The sequence below is a fragment of the Phyllobates terribilis genome, unplaced genomic scaffold, assembly GCF_046119375.1.
Source record: "Phyllobates terribilis strain yellow unplaced genomic scaffold, ASM4611937v1 Scaffold_11__3_contigs__length_659146591, whole genome shotgun sequence".
In the NCBI taxonomy this organism is placed as follows: domain Eukaryota; kingdom Metazoa; phylum Chordata; class Amphibia; order Anura; family Dendrobatidae; genus Phyllobates; species Phyllobates terribilis.
Window position 1 is genome coordinate 495,591,590 of NW_027362771.1, and position 13,925 is coordinate 495,605,514.

The following is a 13,925-nucleotide window of genomic DNA, read 5'->3' on the forward strand; positions in this document are numbered from 1 at the left end:
TTTGAGTGTACAGCGGGGTGGGGGGAGGGGCAGGGGATGGATCTCTGCAGGAACAATGAAGATCTCCATTTTTTTTTCTCTTTCCCGCATTTGCAGTGGGGAGGTGCAATCTGTCAGCCTATCAGCAGCGCACACACGGAGCGAAGTGCTTTTTTTCACACAATCAAGGGCATGTGTCATTGGAATTGTATGTCACATGTCCTTGCCCTATAAGACCAAGCCATTTTCCCCGTCGCCACCATTTTCTCACTGCTGCAGCTGCGTGTTAGACGGCACCGCTGTTGCTGTGTGCGCTATACCTTGTTAATTTCAAGCCAATTTTCGCACAAATCTACAGATAGCTTGGGAGTAGGGAATAGTTGTGATTGCAGTCCTTTTAAGGACTAGGTTACAGCATTTCCTACGACTTTTATCAGGGAGGTCTGTGCTCTTAAATAGATAGGTTGTGGGAGTAAAGACTAATTGTAATTGGAGTCCTTTTCAGGACTAGGTTACATCAGTTCCTATCAGTTTTTGCCAGGCAGGTCTGTGCCAGTGCTGTGCAAGTTTTTTTCACAGCATTTGGCTGAATCTAGCAAAGCTAATCCTTTTTGGCCTATTGCAGAGTGTGTTAGTCAGTGGAGTAGCCTATCTGTGCTGCAAGATATACCACCTGTGTATAGAATACCAATTTTTTTACTGCACCTAGTGAAGTAAAATCTTTTGGGCATAGCATCATTCTATTAGTCCATCTATACTGACCTCCATCAGGTTGCAAATTAAAACTAATTTTTATCTGCATCTACAGTACCTCTGAAAAAATATTTGGGCTTCTAGCTGTGTGTGGGACTTGTTGTATTAGTCCATCTATACTGACCTCCATCAGGTTGCAAACTGAATATATTTTTTTCTGCATCTACCTCTGAAAAAATATTTGGGCTTCTAGCTGTGTGTGGGTCTTGTTCTATTAATCCATCTATACTGACCTCCATCAGGTTGCAAACTGAATATATTTTTTTTCTGCATCTAACTCTGAAAAAATATTTGGCCTTCTAGCAGTGTGTCGGACTTTCTCTATTAGTCCATCTATACTGACCTCCATCAGGTTGCAAATTAAAAATAATTTGTATCTGCATCTACAGTACCTCTGAAAAAATATTTGGGCTTCTAGCTGTGTGTGGGACTTGTTGTATTAGTCCATCTATACTGACCTCCATCAGGTTGCAAATTAAAAATAATTTTTATCTGCATCTACAGTACCTCTGAAAAAATATTTGGGCTTCTAGCTGTGTGTGGGACTTGTTGTATTAGTCCATCTATACTGACCTCCATCAGGTTGCAAACTGAATATATTTTTTTCTGCATCTACCTCTGAAAAAATATTTGGGCTTCTAGCTGTGTGTGGGACTTGTTGTATTAGTCCATCTATACTGACCTCCATCAGGTTGCAAATTAAAAATAATTTGTATCTGCATCTACAGTACCTCTGAAAAAATATTTGGGCTTCTAGCTGTGTGTGGGACTTGTTGTATTAGTCCATCTATACTGACCTCCATCAGGTTGCAAATTAAAAATAATTTTTATCTGCATCTACAGTACCTCTGAAAAAATATTTGGGCTTCTAGCTGTGTGTGGGACTTGTTGTATTAGTCCATCTATACTGACCTCCATCAGGTTGCAAACTGAATATATTTTTTTCTGCATCTACCTCTGAAAAAATATTTGGCCTTCTAGCTGTGTGTGGGTCTTGTTCTATTAATCCATCTATACTGACCTCCATCAGGTTGCAAACTGAATATAATTTTTTTCTGCATCTAGCTCTGAAAAAAAATTTGGCCTTCTAGCAGTGTGTCGGACTTTCTCTATTAGTCCATCTGTACTGACCTCCATCAGGTTGCAAATTAAAAAGAATTTTTATCTGCATCTACAGTACCTCTGAAAAAATATTTGGGCTTCTAGCTGTGTGTGGGACTTGTTGTATTAGTCCATCTATACTGACCTCCATCAGGTTGCAAATTAAAAATAATTTGTATCTGCATCTACAGTACCTCTGAAAAAATATTTGGGCTTCTAGCTGTGTGTGGGACTTGTTGTATTAGTCCATCTATACTGACCTCCATCAGGTTGCAAACTGAATATATTTTTTTCTGCATCTACCTCTGAAAAAATATTTGGGCTTCTAGCTGTGTGTGGGACTTGTTGTATTAGTCCATCTATACTGACCTCCATCAGGTTGCAAATTAAAAATAATTTGGATCTGCATCTACAGTACCTCTGAAAAAATATTTGGGCTTCTAGCTGTGTGTGGGACTTGTTGTATTAGTCCATCTATACTGACCTCCATCAGGTTGCAAATTAAAAATAATTTTTATCTGCATCTACAGTACCTCTGAAAGAATATTTGGGCTTCTAGCTGTGTGTGGGACTTGTTGTATTAGTCCATCTATACTGACCTCCATCAGGTTGCAAACTGAATATATTTTTTTCTGCATCTACCTCTGAAAAAATATTGGGCTTCTAGCTGTGTGTGGGTCTTGTTCTATTAATCCATCTATACTGACCTCCATCAGGTTGCAAACTGAATATAATTTTTTTCTGCATCTAGCTCTGAAAAAATATTTGGCCTTCTAGCAGTGTGTCGGACTTTCTCTATTAGTCCATCTATACTGACCTCCATCAGGTTGCAAATTAAAAATAATTTTTATCTGCATCTACAGTACCTCTGAAAAAATATTTGGGCTTCTAGCTGTGTGTGGGACTTGTTGTATTAGTCCATCTATACTGACCTCCATCAGGTTGCAAATTAAAAATAATTTGTATCTGCATCTACAGTACCTCTGAAAAAATATTTGGGCTTCTAGCTGTGTGTGGGACTTGTTGTATTAGTCCATCTATACTGACCTCCATCAGGTTGCAAACTGAATATATTTTTTTCTGCATCTACCTCTGAAAAAATATTGGGCTTCTAGCTGTGTGTGGGTCTTGTTCTATTAATCCATCTATACTGACCTCCATCAGGTTGCAAACTGAATATAATTTTTTTCTGCATCTAGCTCTGAAAAAAAATTTGGCCTTCTAGCAGTGTGTCGGACTTTCTCTATTAGTCCATCTGTACTGACCTCCATCAGGTTGCAAATTAAAAAGAATTTTTATCTGCATCTACAGTACCTCTGAAAAAATATTTGGGCTTCTAGCTGTGTGTGGGACTTGTTGTATTAGTCCATCTATACTGACCTCCATCAGGTTGCAAATTAAAAATAATTTGCATCTGCATCTACAGTACCTCTGAAAAAAAATTTGGGCTTCTAGCTGTGTGTGGGACTTGTTGTATTAGTCCATCTATACTGACCTCCATCAGGTTGCAAACTGAATATATTTTTTTCTGCATCTACCTCTGAAAAAATATTTGGGCTTCTAGCTGTGTGTGGGACTTGTTGTATTAGTCCATCTATACTGACCTCCATCAGGTTGCAAATTAAAAATAATTTGGATCTGCATCTACAGTACCTCTGAAAGAATATTTGGGCTTCTAGCTGTGTGTGGGACTTGTTGTATTAGTCCATCTATACTGACCTCCATCAGGTTGCAAACTGAATATATTTTTTTCTGCATCTACCTCTGAAAAAATATTGGGCTTCTAGCTGTGTGTGGGTCTTGTTCTATTAATCCATCTATACTGACCTCCATCAGGTTGCAAACTGAATATAATTTTTTTCTGCATCTAGCTCTGAAAAAATATTTGGCCTTCTAGCAGTGTGTCGGACTTTCTCTATTAGTCCATCTATACTGACCTCCATCAGGTTGCAAATTAAAAATAATTTTTATCTGCATCTACAGTACCTCTGAAAAAATATTTGGGCTTCTAGCTGTGTGTGGGACTGGTTGTATTAGTCCATCTATACTGACCTCCATCAGGTTGCAAATTAAAAATAATTTGTATCTGCATCTACAGTACCTCTGAAAAAATATTTGGGCTTCTAGCTGTGTGTGGGACTTGTTGTATTAGTCCATCTATACTGACCTCCATCAGGTTGCAAACTGAATATATTTTTTTCTGCATCTAACCCAGCCAATAGTTTTGGCCTAATACCACAGTTTGGCCACTCAGCTCTGCTCGGTTACCATCCATTGTTTTTTTGTGCAAACAACTCCAGAGTTGTGAAAATGAGTGGAAAAAGGCCTGCTGCTGGTGGAAAGGGGAATAGGCATGTTGGGAAGGGGAAAAAAGGTTGTGTCCGTGGGGTAGGTGTTAAAGCAACAGTAACATCTGCAGAAGAAAGACCATCTTCCAGCCAAACTAAAATGTCTACTTCTTTTAGCGGACAATGTGATAAGATCCCTTTCTTACGGCCACGCCAATCGCTACAAATTCCAGATGAGGCACAAAAACAGCAGGTGCTTCAACGGATATCAAGTGCTCCTTTAAGTGGGCTCTCCTCCACATCAACTTCAACATCACAAATACTCCAGTCCTCAAAGGTGTCACCCAAATCGCACTTGCTTCCTCACAGCTCCCAAATCTCCAGCTGCCCATCTGAGTATGAGGTAGAACAGATGGTTGAGTCTGCAGAGCTGTTTACTCATACTATAGCCTGGGAATCAGAGGTCGACTCCAGCGCTTCTGTGAATCCAGACGAGGAAATGATCTGCACTGATGCCCAGAATCTTTATGAGTCGGATCCAGGACCAGACGCAGAAGGTTCTGACCATAATGTAGACCCTCATTCCCAAACTGTAACTCCTGTTGGTGGAGACAATGAGGAAGACGATGATAAGACTCAAATACCTGATTGGAGCGACAACTTTAGTTTTTTGTCAGGGCAGGAACAGGTTGGCTCTGAGGACGACGGGTGTGATAACACACAGGGTGATGATGATGAGGTTGGAGATCCCACTTACTGTCAACCCACAGTCAGCCAAGAGATGAGGTCAGCAGAGGAGGTGGAGGAAGATGCTAGTGACGACGAGGTCAGGTTGCGCCTTCCTGGACAGAGACGTAGTACTGGAAGCACGTCAACAACTGCATCCTCAAACACAACTCTGCCTCTCACCACAAGTCGTGGTGGCTCTTCAGGTCGCATGGGTGCTAAGCCTTGCATAGCCTGGGCATTTTTTCAGATCGATAAAGATGACCCAACTCGTGTTATCTGTAACATTTGTCAGCAAAAGCTAAGTAGAGGCCAAAAAATACATAGTTTGAGTACTTCATGCATGAACCGGCACATGGACATGAAGCATAAGTTGCAGTGGGAAGCTCAGTGTGCTACAATGCGGCCTAGCCGGCCGGGCCAACCACCGTCTGCCATATCTTGTGCATCCGCGGCCTCTTCATCCTCTGTGACTGGGGGGACAGCAGTCACACCTGTTTTGGGGCGCAGACCTGCCACCTCTTTACCCGCAACAGCCAGCGTGATTGGCAGGTCATCATTTTCTTTGGAGGTGGTAACAGCAGCTGGTGTTGAGCGCTGTCCGACATCGATAGCACCACCTTTGGATCAAGGCAACCTAACATGTCCGCCTGCATCTTCCTCACAGACCGGCAGTTTGCCGGGGACACCCTTATCAACCCCGTCTAAGCACAATAGCCAGCCCTCGGTCCCTCAGATGTGGACAAGTAAAAGACCATTTCCTCCTAGCCATGAGAAAGCTAAGAGGTTGAATTTCACCATCTGCAAGCTCTTGGCTACAGAAATGCTGCCTTTCCGCCTGGTGGACACAGAGGATTTTCGAGACCTTATGTCCGTCGCAGTGCCCCAGTACCAGATGCCCAGTCAGCACTACTTCTCAAAGAAAGGTGTGCCTGCGCTCCACCAGCATGTCGCACACAACATCACCGCTTCTTTGAGAAACTCTGTGTGTGACAGGGTGCATTTCACCACAGACACTTGGACGAGTAGGCATGGACAGGGGCGTTACATGTCGCTGACTGGGCACTGGGTAACTATGGTGACTGCAGGACAAGGGGCTGCTGTCCAAGTCTTGCCGTCCCCACGAGTTGTGCGTCAATCCTCTTTATGTCAAAGTTCCTCCACTGCTTCTGCCTCCTCAACCTCCTCTCGGTCTTCCACCTGCACCCAAAGCCTGTCTGGTCATGCCACAAGCTTTCTAACTGCGCAGAAGGGATCCTGCACACCTCCTTACTATGCTGGCAGTAGGGCTCAACGTCATCAGGCGGTTTTTACATTGAAATGTCTGGGAAATGTGAGTCACACAGCTGAGGAGTTGTGGTCAGCTCTGGAGAACCAATTTCATGAATGGTTGTCTCCACTGGACCTGAAACCAGGGAAGACCGTGTGCGACAATGCTGCAAACCTGGGTGCGGCCCTTCGCCGGGGCAATGTCACACACGTGCCTTGTATGGCTAACGTGTTGAACCTGGTTGTCCAGCAATTTTTAGCCCACTATCCCAGACTAGATGGCCTTCTGCAGAGGGCACGGTCGCTGTGTGCTCACTTCCGCCGTTCGCATCCCGCAGCTCAGCGACTTACATCTCTACAGAAGTCGTTGGGCCTGCCACTTCACCGGCTAAAATGCGATGTGCCTACCAGGTGGAATTCAACTCTGCACATGTTGCAGCGACTGTGGCAGCACCGACAAGCCCTGGTGCAATACGTTCTGACGTATAGCCTGGGCCAACGAGATTCAGAGGTGGGGCAAATCACGCTGGAGGAGTGGTCTCAGATCAGGGACCTATGCACCCTTCTGCACAGTTTTGAAATGGCGACGAAGATGTTTAGTGCTGACGATGCCATTATCAGCATGACTATTCTGGTGATTTACATGCTGGAGCACATGTTAAACAGAATTCGGAGTCAGGTGGTGGCACAAGAGGAGGTGGAGGAAGTAGAGGAGGAGGAGTTGTATGCGGAAGGGCTAACATCTGCAAGGTCCAGACGGTCGGCAGCACCAAGGTGGCAGGCATGTGAGGGTGGGGGAGATGGTTTTACCAGGGCGCATGGTAGCAGCCAAACTAGTGAGGAAGGTGCAGGAGCCCAGGAAGAAGTGGAGGACGAACTGATGGAAGACTCATCAGATGAGGGAGACCTTGATCACATTTCTTTTGTGCGAGGTTGGGGGGAGAGGACAGAGGAAGGAAGCATGATTGTTACCTCGCCACCAACACAACAGGGACTTGGTGCTCCTGGATGCGCAACACACATGAGTGCCTTCTTGCTGCACTACCTGCAACATGACCCTCGAATTGTGAGAATTAGAAATAATCCTGACTACTGGGTTGCCACACTGTTAGATCCCCGGTACAAAAGTAAATTTGCAGAAATTATTCCTGCCATAGAAAGGGATGCACGCATGCAGGAGTATCAGCAGAGACTGTTGCAGAATCTTACATGTGCTTTTCCACAAAATACCAGTGGTGCACGTAGTGAATCTCACAGTTCCAACTTGCCAACCGTGGGACCGTCAAGTGTTCAGCACTCAAACCGTAACAGAACCACAGTATCTGCTGGTAACATCAATTTTGCGGAATCATTTCACCACTTTTTTAGCCCATCCTTTGCAAGGCCACAGGAGACAAGAAGTCTGACACATAGTCAACGCCTAGAGACGATGGTACAGGAGTATCTCCAAGTAAACATTGAAGCCACGACTGTGTCACTGGACCCTTGCTCTTTTCGGGCTTCTAATCTGGATAAATGGCCGGAGCTAGCCACTTACGCCTTGGAGATCTTGTCATGCCCCGCAGCCAGCGTTCTGTCTGAACGTGTGTTCAGCGCTGCTGGTGGTGTGCTGACAGATAAGCGCACGCGGCTCTCCACTGATAATGTAGACAGACTCACGTTAATAAAGATGAACAAATCATGGATCCGAAACGACTTTTCTACCCCTGTGTCATCCTGGGGAGAGTAAAAGCTTGATGATTGTTTAAAATCACCCTACCAACCGTTTTAAGCTTTCAAATTACTAATCATGTTTGTCTGTATCTTGACTGGAAAATAATTTGGGCTTTGTAGCAGTGTGCAGCACTGATCCTATTAGGCCATCTATAATAAGCTCCTCCAGATATAAAATTAAAAATAATTTTTAGCTGCATCTAGCCCGGAAAATAATTTTGGGGCTCCGAGATGCGCAAGACACATAAGTGCCTTCTTGCTGCACTACCTGCAGCATGACCCTCATATTGTCAGAATTCGAAGTAATCATGACTACTGGGTTGCCACACTCTTAGATCCCCCAAACTTTTCGATCAACCTTTTCATTTTATTAAAGACCAAAAAAATGGTCATTTTTGAAATTATAAGCATTAGCAGGTTGTTAGAAACTGAAATCAAACAGTTTTCAACTCAAAACTTTATTCTAGGTGATGTTACATTTTCACATAGGACCCCTTGTTCGAAAGGAGCTTCTGAACTCTCTCGTCCATTGAATTTGTCAGGTTTTGGATGGTTTCTGCTTCAATTGTTTTGCATGAGGACAGAATACCCTCCCAGAGCTGTTGCTTAGATGTGAACTGCCTCCCGCCATCATAGACACTCCTTTTAATGATGCTCCAAAGGTTCTGAATGGGGTAGAGGTCAGGGGAGCATGGGGGTCACACCATAAGTTTGTCCCCTTTTATGCCCATATCAGCCAGAGATGCAGATGTTTTATGTGCAGCATGAGATGGTGCATTATCATGCAGAAAAATGATCTTGCTGTGAAATACACGGTTCTTCTTCTTGAACCATGGCAGGAAGTGCTGTTTGAGAAAATCCACATACATTATGGAGTTCATCTTTAGCGCCTTCAGGGATCCTAAAGGGGCCGACAATCTCTCTCCCCATGATTCCAGCCCAAAACATTACTCCACCTCCTCCTTGTTGGCGCTGTAGCCGTGTTTGCGTGGGGTGTCCATCAACCAGCCATCCTCCACTCCATCCATCTGGACCATCGAGCTCTGCACGGCACTCATCCGTGAACAAAACAGTTTTGAAATCAGTCTTCATGTAATGTTTGGCCCACTGGAGCCGTTTCTGCTTGTGTGAAGTGGATAGAGGAGGTCGACAGGATGGCGTATGCACAGCTGCAAACCTCTGAAGGACCCTGCATCTTGTTGTTCGGGGGACGTTGGAGGCACAAGCAGCTTCAAAAACTTGTCTGCTGCTATGACAAGGCTTTTTTGCCGCTGCTCTTTCAACCTGACGTAATTGCCTGTAGGAAAGAGTCCTCAATTTGCCCTTATCAGCACGCACACGTGTGTACTGTGAATCAGCTACATACTTCTTGATTGCCAAGACACTTCATCCTGATCATCGCACAATGTTGATTGTAGTCATGCCTTGACCTAAACACTCCACAATTTGTTGCTTCTCAGCAGCCGACACATCCTTTTTCTTTCCCATTTTGGCAGAAAATGTAGGCTGCTGAATAATGTGAGAGAGCCTTCTTAAGTAGTCTTGCCTTTCATTGGACACACCTGCCAAACTAATTAGCACTGGTGTCTGCAATTGCTTACAGTGATATAAAGAGCCCTGACACACATCACCATCAATGAGTTTAACTGACAAACAAACAAATTCTTCCCTTATCACTCCTAAACACTTTTTGCATAATAATTTGGAACACAGTGTACATGTGCTTTTCCACAAAACACCAGTGGTTCACGTAGTGAATCTTACAGTTCTAACTTGCCAACCGTGGTCTGTATGGAGTTGTTCAATAAAGGGCCCAAAATTAAGATAACATAGATGGGAGAGGTCTCTATGAATAGGAATTCCTAAGTATTTGATACCCTGTGAGGGCCAGGCAAAGGGAAAGTTGGACTGGATGGAATCCTATATGGATTTTGGGAGGGAGACATCGAGGGCCTCAGACTTCGCTGCATTGATTTTAAAATTTGACCATGTAACAAAGTGATCTATTTCAGCCATAACAGCATGGATGGATATATGTGATTGAGTGATATATACTAGGACATCATCAGCAAATAGAGAGCACTTGTACTCGATGCCTCCCACCTCAATCCACCTAATATTGGGGTTATGGCGAATTGATGAGAGCAGGTGCTCCGTCACTAGGATGTATAAGAGAGGGGACAGAGAACATCCCTGCCTTGTCCCATTGGTGATTGTGAAAGGTGATGAAAATGTTCTGACGCGCCCCCTGGGCCTTGGGACACCCGGAGCCGGACCCTTTTTGGTGGATGCTGGTGGTTGTAGTCTCCGTGGCGGCAACCCGGTTCCGTGGCTCAGGGCGGTCAAACCAGTGGCGGAACTATTTATGTGGTTTTGATGTTTAAATGTCCGACTATGCCACCCGTGGATTGCGGTCAGAGTAAACCGCCGCTCCAGGGCAGACCGCTGAGGCTGGTGTTGTGGGTGCAGCAGAGCGTAGCATAACTCCCCACGGGAGGAGTATAGCCTCAGGGCAGTGTATGCGGAGGATGGGGGTGATGGTGCAGGGCAGCAGCAGTAATGACACGGAGTCAGTGATGCAGTCCAGGGCCTTTACTCACAGTTCTTATTATCCAGACCACGTCTGCAGGTAACGGCTGCCCACGTCGTACTGTGCTCACCAGGTGAGGGGCTCAGACAACTCCCAGATAACTTTGGAGCACTTCACAGGACCCCCTTTGTGTGTCCTTTGTCTGGCCTTTCTTACCAACCCTTCTGTCCGGCTGCCTCGGGCCTCCTCTTGGTAAACTTGGCGCCAGTTTCCCTGACCCTATGTGGTGCCTTCCTAGCGGATGTAGCGAGGGGCTGCGCCACATAAAATGTCACAGCCTCCTGTTTCTAGCTGAGGGTCGTTTCCTGCCTCCACTAGTTTCGGGGACCGGTCTCCCCCTTTGGCCTGACCCCTCCACGCAGGTGGATTCTGGCGTGCGGTGGCGACTCGCCCGTCCGCACCCCTGAGATCCCTTCGTTCCTCGTTCCTGGAGCCTTCTCCGCTCCTCTTCCTTCCTTCTCCCTCTTCCAGGCCTTGGCCTCTGTTACTAGGCCCGCCTCCGGAGCAGAGCTCATGCAGAGCCCCTGCTCCCTGCCACTTCTGCTCAGACTTCTCTGCACTGAACTAAGATGGTGCCCACCTTTTATACTCCCTTCTCAATGCACCCAGGAACTGCTTCCTCCCTGCTCCTGCACTACAGGGTTCCCCTTCCTCAGTGTTCCCTCCCCCCACTCCAGCCAGGGACAGGGACTGTCGTGCCCATCTCAGGGGCATATTGGTCGCCCTGCCCCACGGCAATGTGGTGTAATGCATGCAGGTGTCGGGTCCTGATCCACACTACATCCTTACCTGAGAGTGAGATATCACACCTCTGGGTGAGGTTCAATACCTCTGTAGCAACCGAGCCCTCAGGGTGCTACAGTTCCATTTATCTTCAGCCTAGGTGACGTATTGCGATACAGGGCCGTGATTTTGGCTATAAAAGGATCCCCTAGACCCCTACCCCAAGCTTTTTAAGAGAATCATATATGGCGTGCCAGGAGACTCTATGGAATGCTTTCTCAGCATCCAACGAGAGTATCTAATTACAAATTTTTAACTGCATCTAGCCCAGGAAATACTTTGTGCCTAGTAGCAGGGTCTGCTAGTCAGCGGATTATCCCGGCTGTTAAGCAAGCTACACCACCTGTAGTTTGGACACTTCATTTTTTCAAAGGAAATGCTTCGGGACCACGGGATACTCAGTGAAGAGCATCAGGAGGCACCCCAAGGCATAGGGGCTGGGACTTGCAGTAGGATGCCTTGCGGTGGACAGCCGAGCTCAATCCTTATAAAAGCTTTTTAACTGCAGCAGCTTTAGTGGACGCTACTGGAGCTGGAATTACGCGGCTGCTGGCATGAGACTTGCCCTCCAATAGATCCTTGTAAATGGATTTAAAGTGTATTCATTCAAATTAGAGAGACAATTTAAATTAAAAAGCTTAGAGCTGCCTCCACCACAGGGGGGCTCGCTCGACCCACCAGCGGACAGGCACCAGTATTGGGAGAGGGGGGCTCGCCATCAGGGTTCACCGCAGCTCTGGCACAAACCCGGCGACACGGAGGTGGCACGGGCAGGAGCGGACTGGCCGTGTCGGCTTCTCACTTTTTGGATTTTAGAAGGGCATGACATGCCTATATCTGTGTCTCCCCCTCCTTTTACTCCTCCACCTCTTTTATTTTCGCATGACTATATGTACTTGTCACTTTTCCATGTGTTAGTTATGTCTTCTGAGCAGTTTGTCAGCTTTTGGACACCTTTGAAGGTGTTTTCTATGTGTTTCTATGTGTTTTTGTTTGCCTGCCATTGGTTTTAACGGTGTTCGAAGGTGTTCGACGAACAGTTCGACGAACAGTTCGGCGAACACACGGGTGTTCGACGAACCGAACCGAACTCGAACACTACGGGGGTGACTCAACACTAATAGTGTGCCCCCTCGTCTTTGTCACCATCCTTGGTATAAACAGGTCATGGGAGAGATCTCTGTACTGCCCCCTGATGTATTTATACATGTTTATGAGGTCTCCCCTAAGCCTTCTCTTTTCCAACGTAAATAGGCCTAATTTTGACAACCTCTCTGGGTATTCTAGTCCCTCCATTCCCTTTATTCCCTTAGTCGCCCTCCTTTGTACCCTCTCTAGCTCCAATATGTCTTTCCTGAGCACGGGAGCCCAGAACTGTGCACAATATTCTAAGTGCGGCCTTACCAGCGCTTTATACAGAGGAAGAACAATGTTCTCATCATATGCCCCTATTCCTCTTCTGATGCATGCCATGACTCTATTTGCCTTCGCAGCTGCTGCCTGACACTGGGCACTCCAATTTAATTTGCTGTTAACCAAGATGCCCTGGTCCATGTCAGATTTCCCCAACGGTTTCCCATTTAATATGTATGGGTGACTGCTGTTTTTCTTTCCCATGTGCATGACCTTACATTTATCGGCATTGAACCCCATTTGCCATTTTTTGGCCCAACTCCCCAATTTATCTAAATCCTCCTGTAGCTGTGCCCTATCCTCATCTGTATTAACTACTTTACAAAGTTTAGTATCATCTGCAAATATTGCTATTTTACTATTCAACCCTTCCACTAGATCATTAATAAATATATTAAATAATATAAGGCCCAAGACAGACCCTTGAGGCACCCCACTAGTAACCCTGACACACCCTGAGCTTATTCCATTGATAACCACCCTCTGCTTTCTATCACTCAGCCAGCTATTTACCCACTTGCACACATTATCCCGCAGACCAAGCATTCTCATTTTATATACCTACCTTTTGTGTGGCACGGTATCAAACGCTTTGGAGAAGTCAAGGTATACAACATCCACTGACTCCCCGGTCCAGCTGTGAGCTCACCTCCTCGTAGAAGGCGATCAGGTTTGCTTGGCAGGAGCGATCCCTCATGAATCCATGTTGATATGGAGTTAGACAGTTATCATCATTAAGATATTCTACAATAGCATCTCTAAGAAATCCTTCAAACAATTTACCCACAACAGACGTTAAGCTTACTGGTCTATAGTTCCCAGGGTCACTTTTAGACCCATTTTTGAATATTGGTACCTCACTTGCTTGGCGCCAGTCTAGTGGGACAGTCCCTGTCCATAAAGAATGCTTGAATATAAGATACAGCGGTCTATCACATTACTTAATTCTTTTAGTACCCGGGGGTGTATGCCATCTGGGCCTGGTGACTTGTCTATTTTGATATTATTTAGGCGTTTCTGAACTTCCTCCTGGGTTAGGTGGGTGATATTTAGCGGAGGGTTTACTTTATCACTTTGCATTTCCTCCAATAAATTGTTTTCTTTTGTGAAAACAGTGGAGAAGAAGCTATTGGGTAGGTTTGCTTTACCCTCATCGCCCTCGATGATTTTACCCAGGTTATTTTTCAATGGGCCAACTCCATCAGTTTTAATCTTTTTACTGCTTATATAGTTAAAGAACAGTTTGGGATTCGTTTTACTTTCCTTGGCAATTAGTCTCTCTGTCTCCTGTTTTGCTATTCTTATTTGTT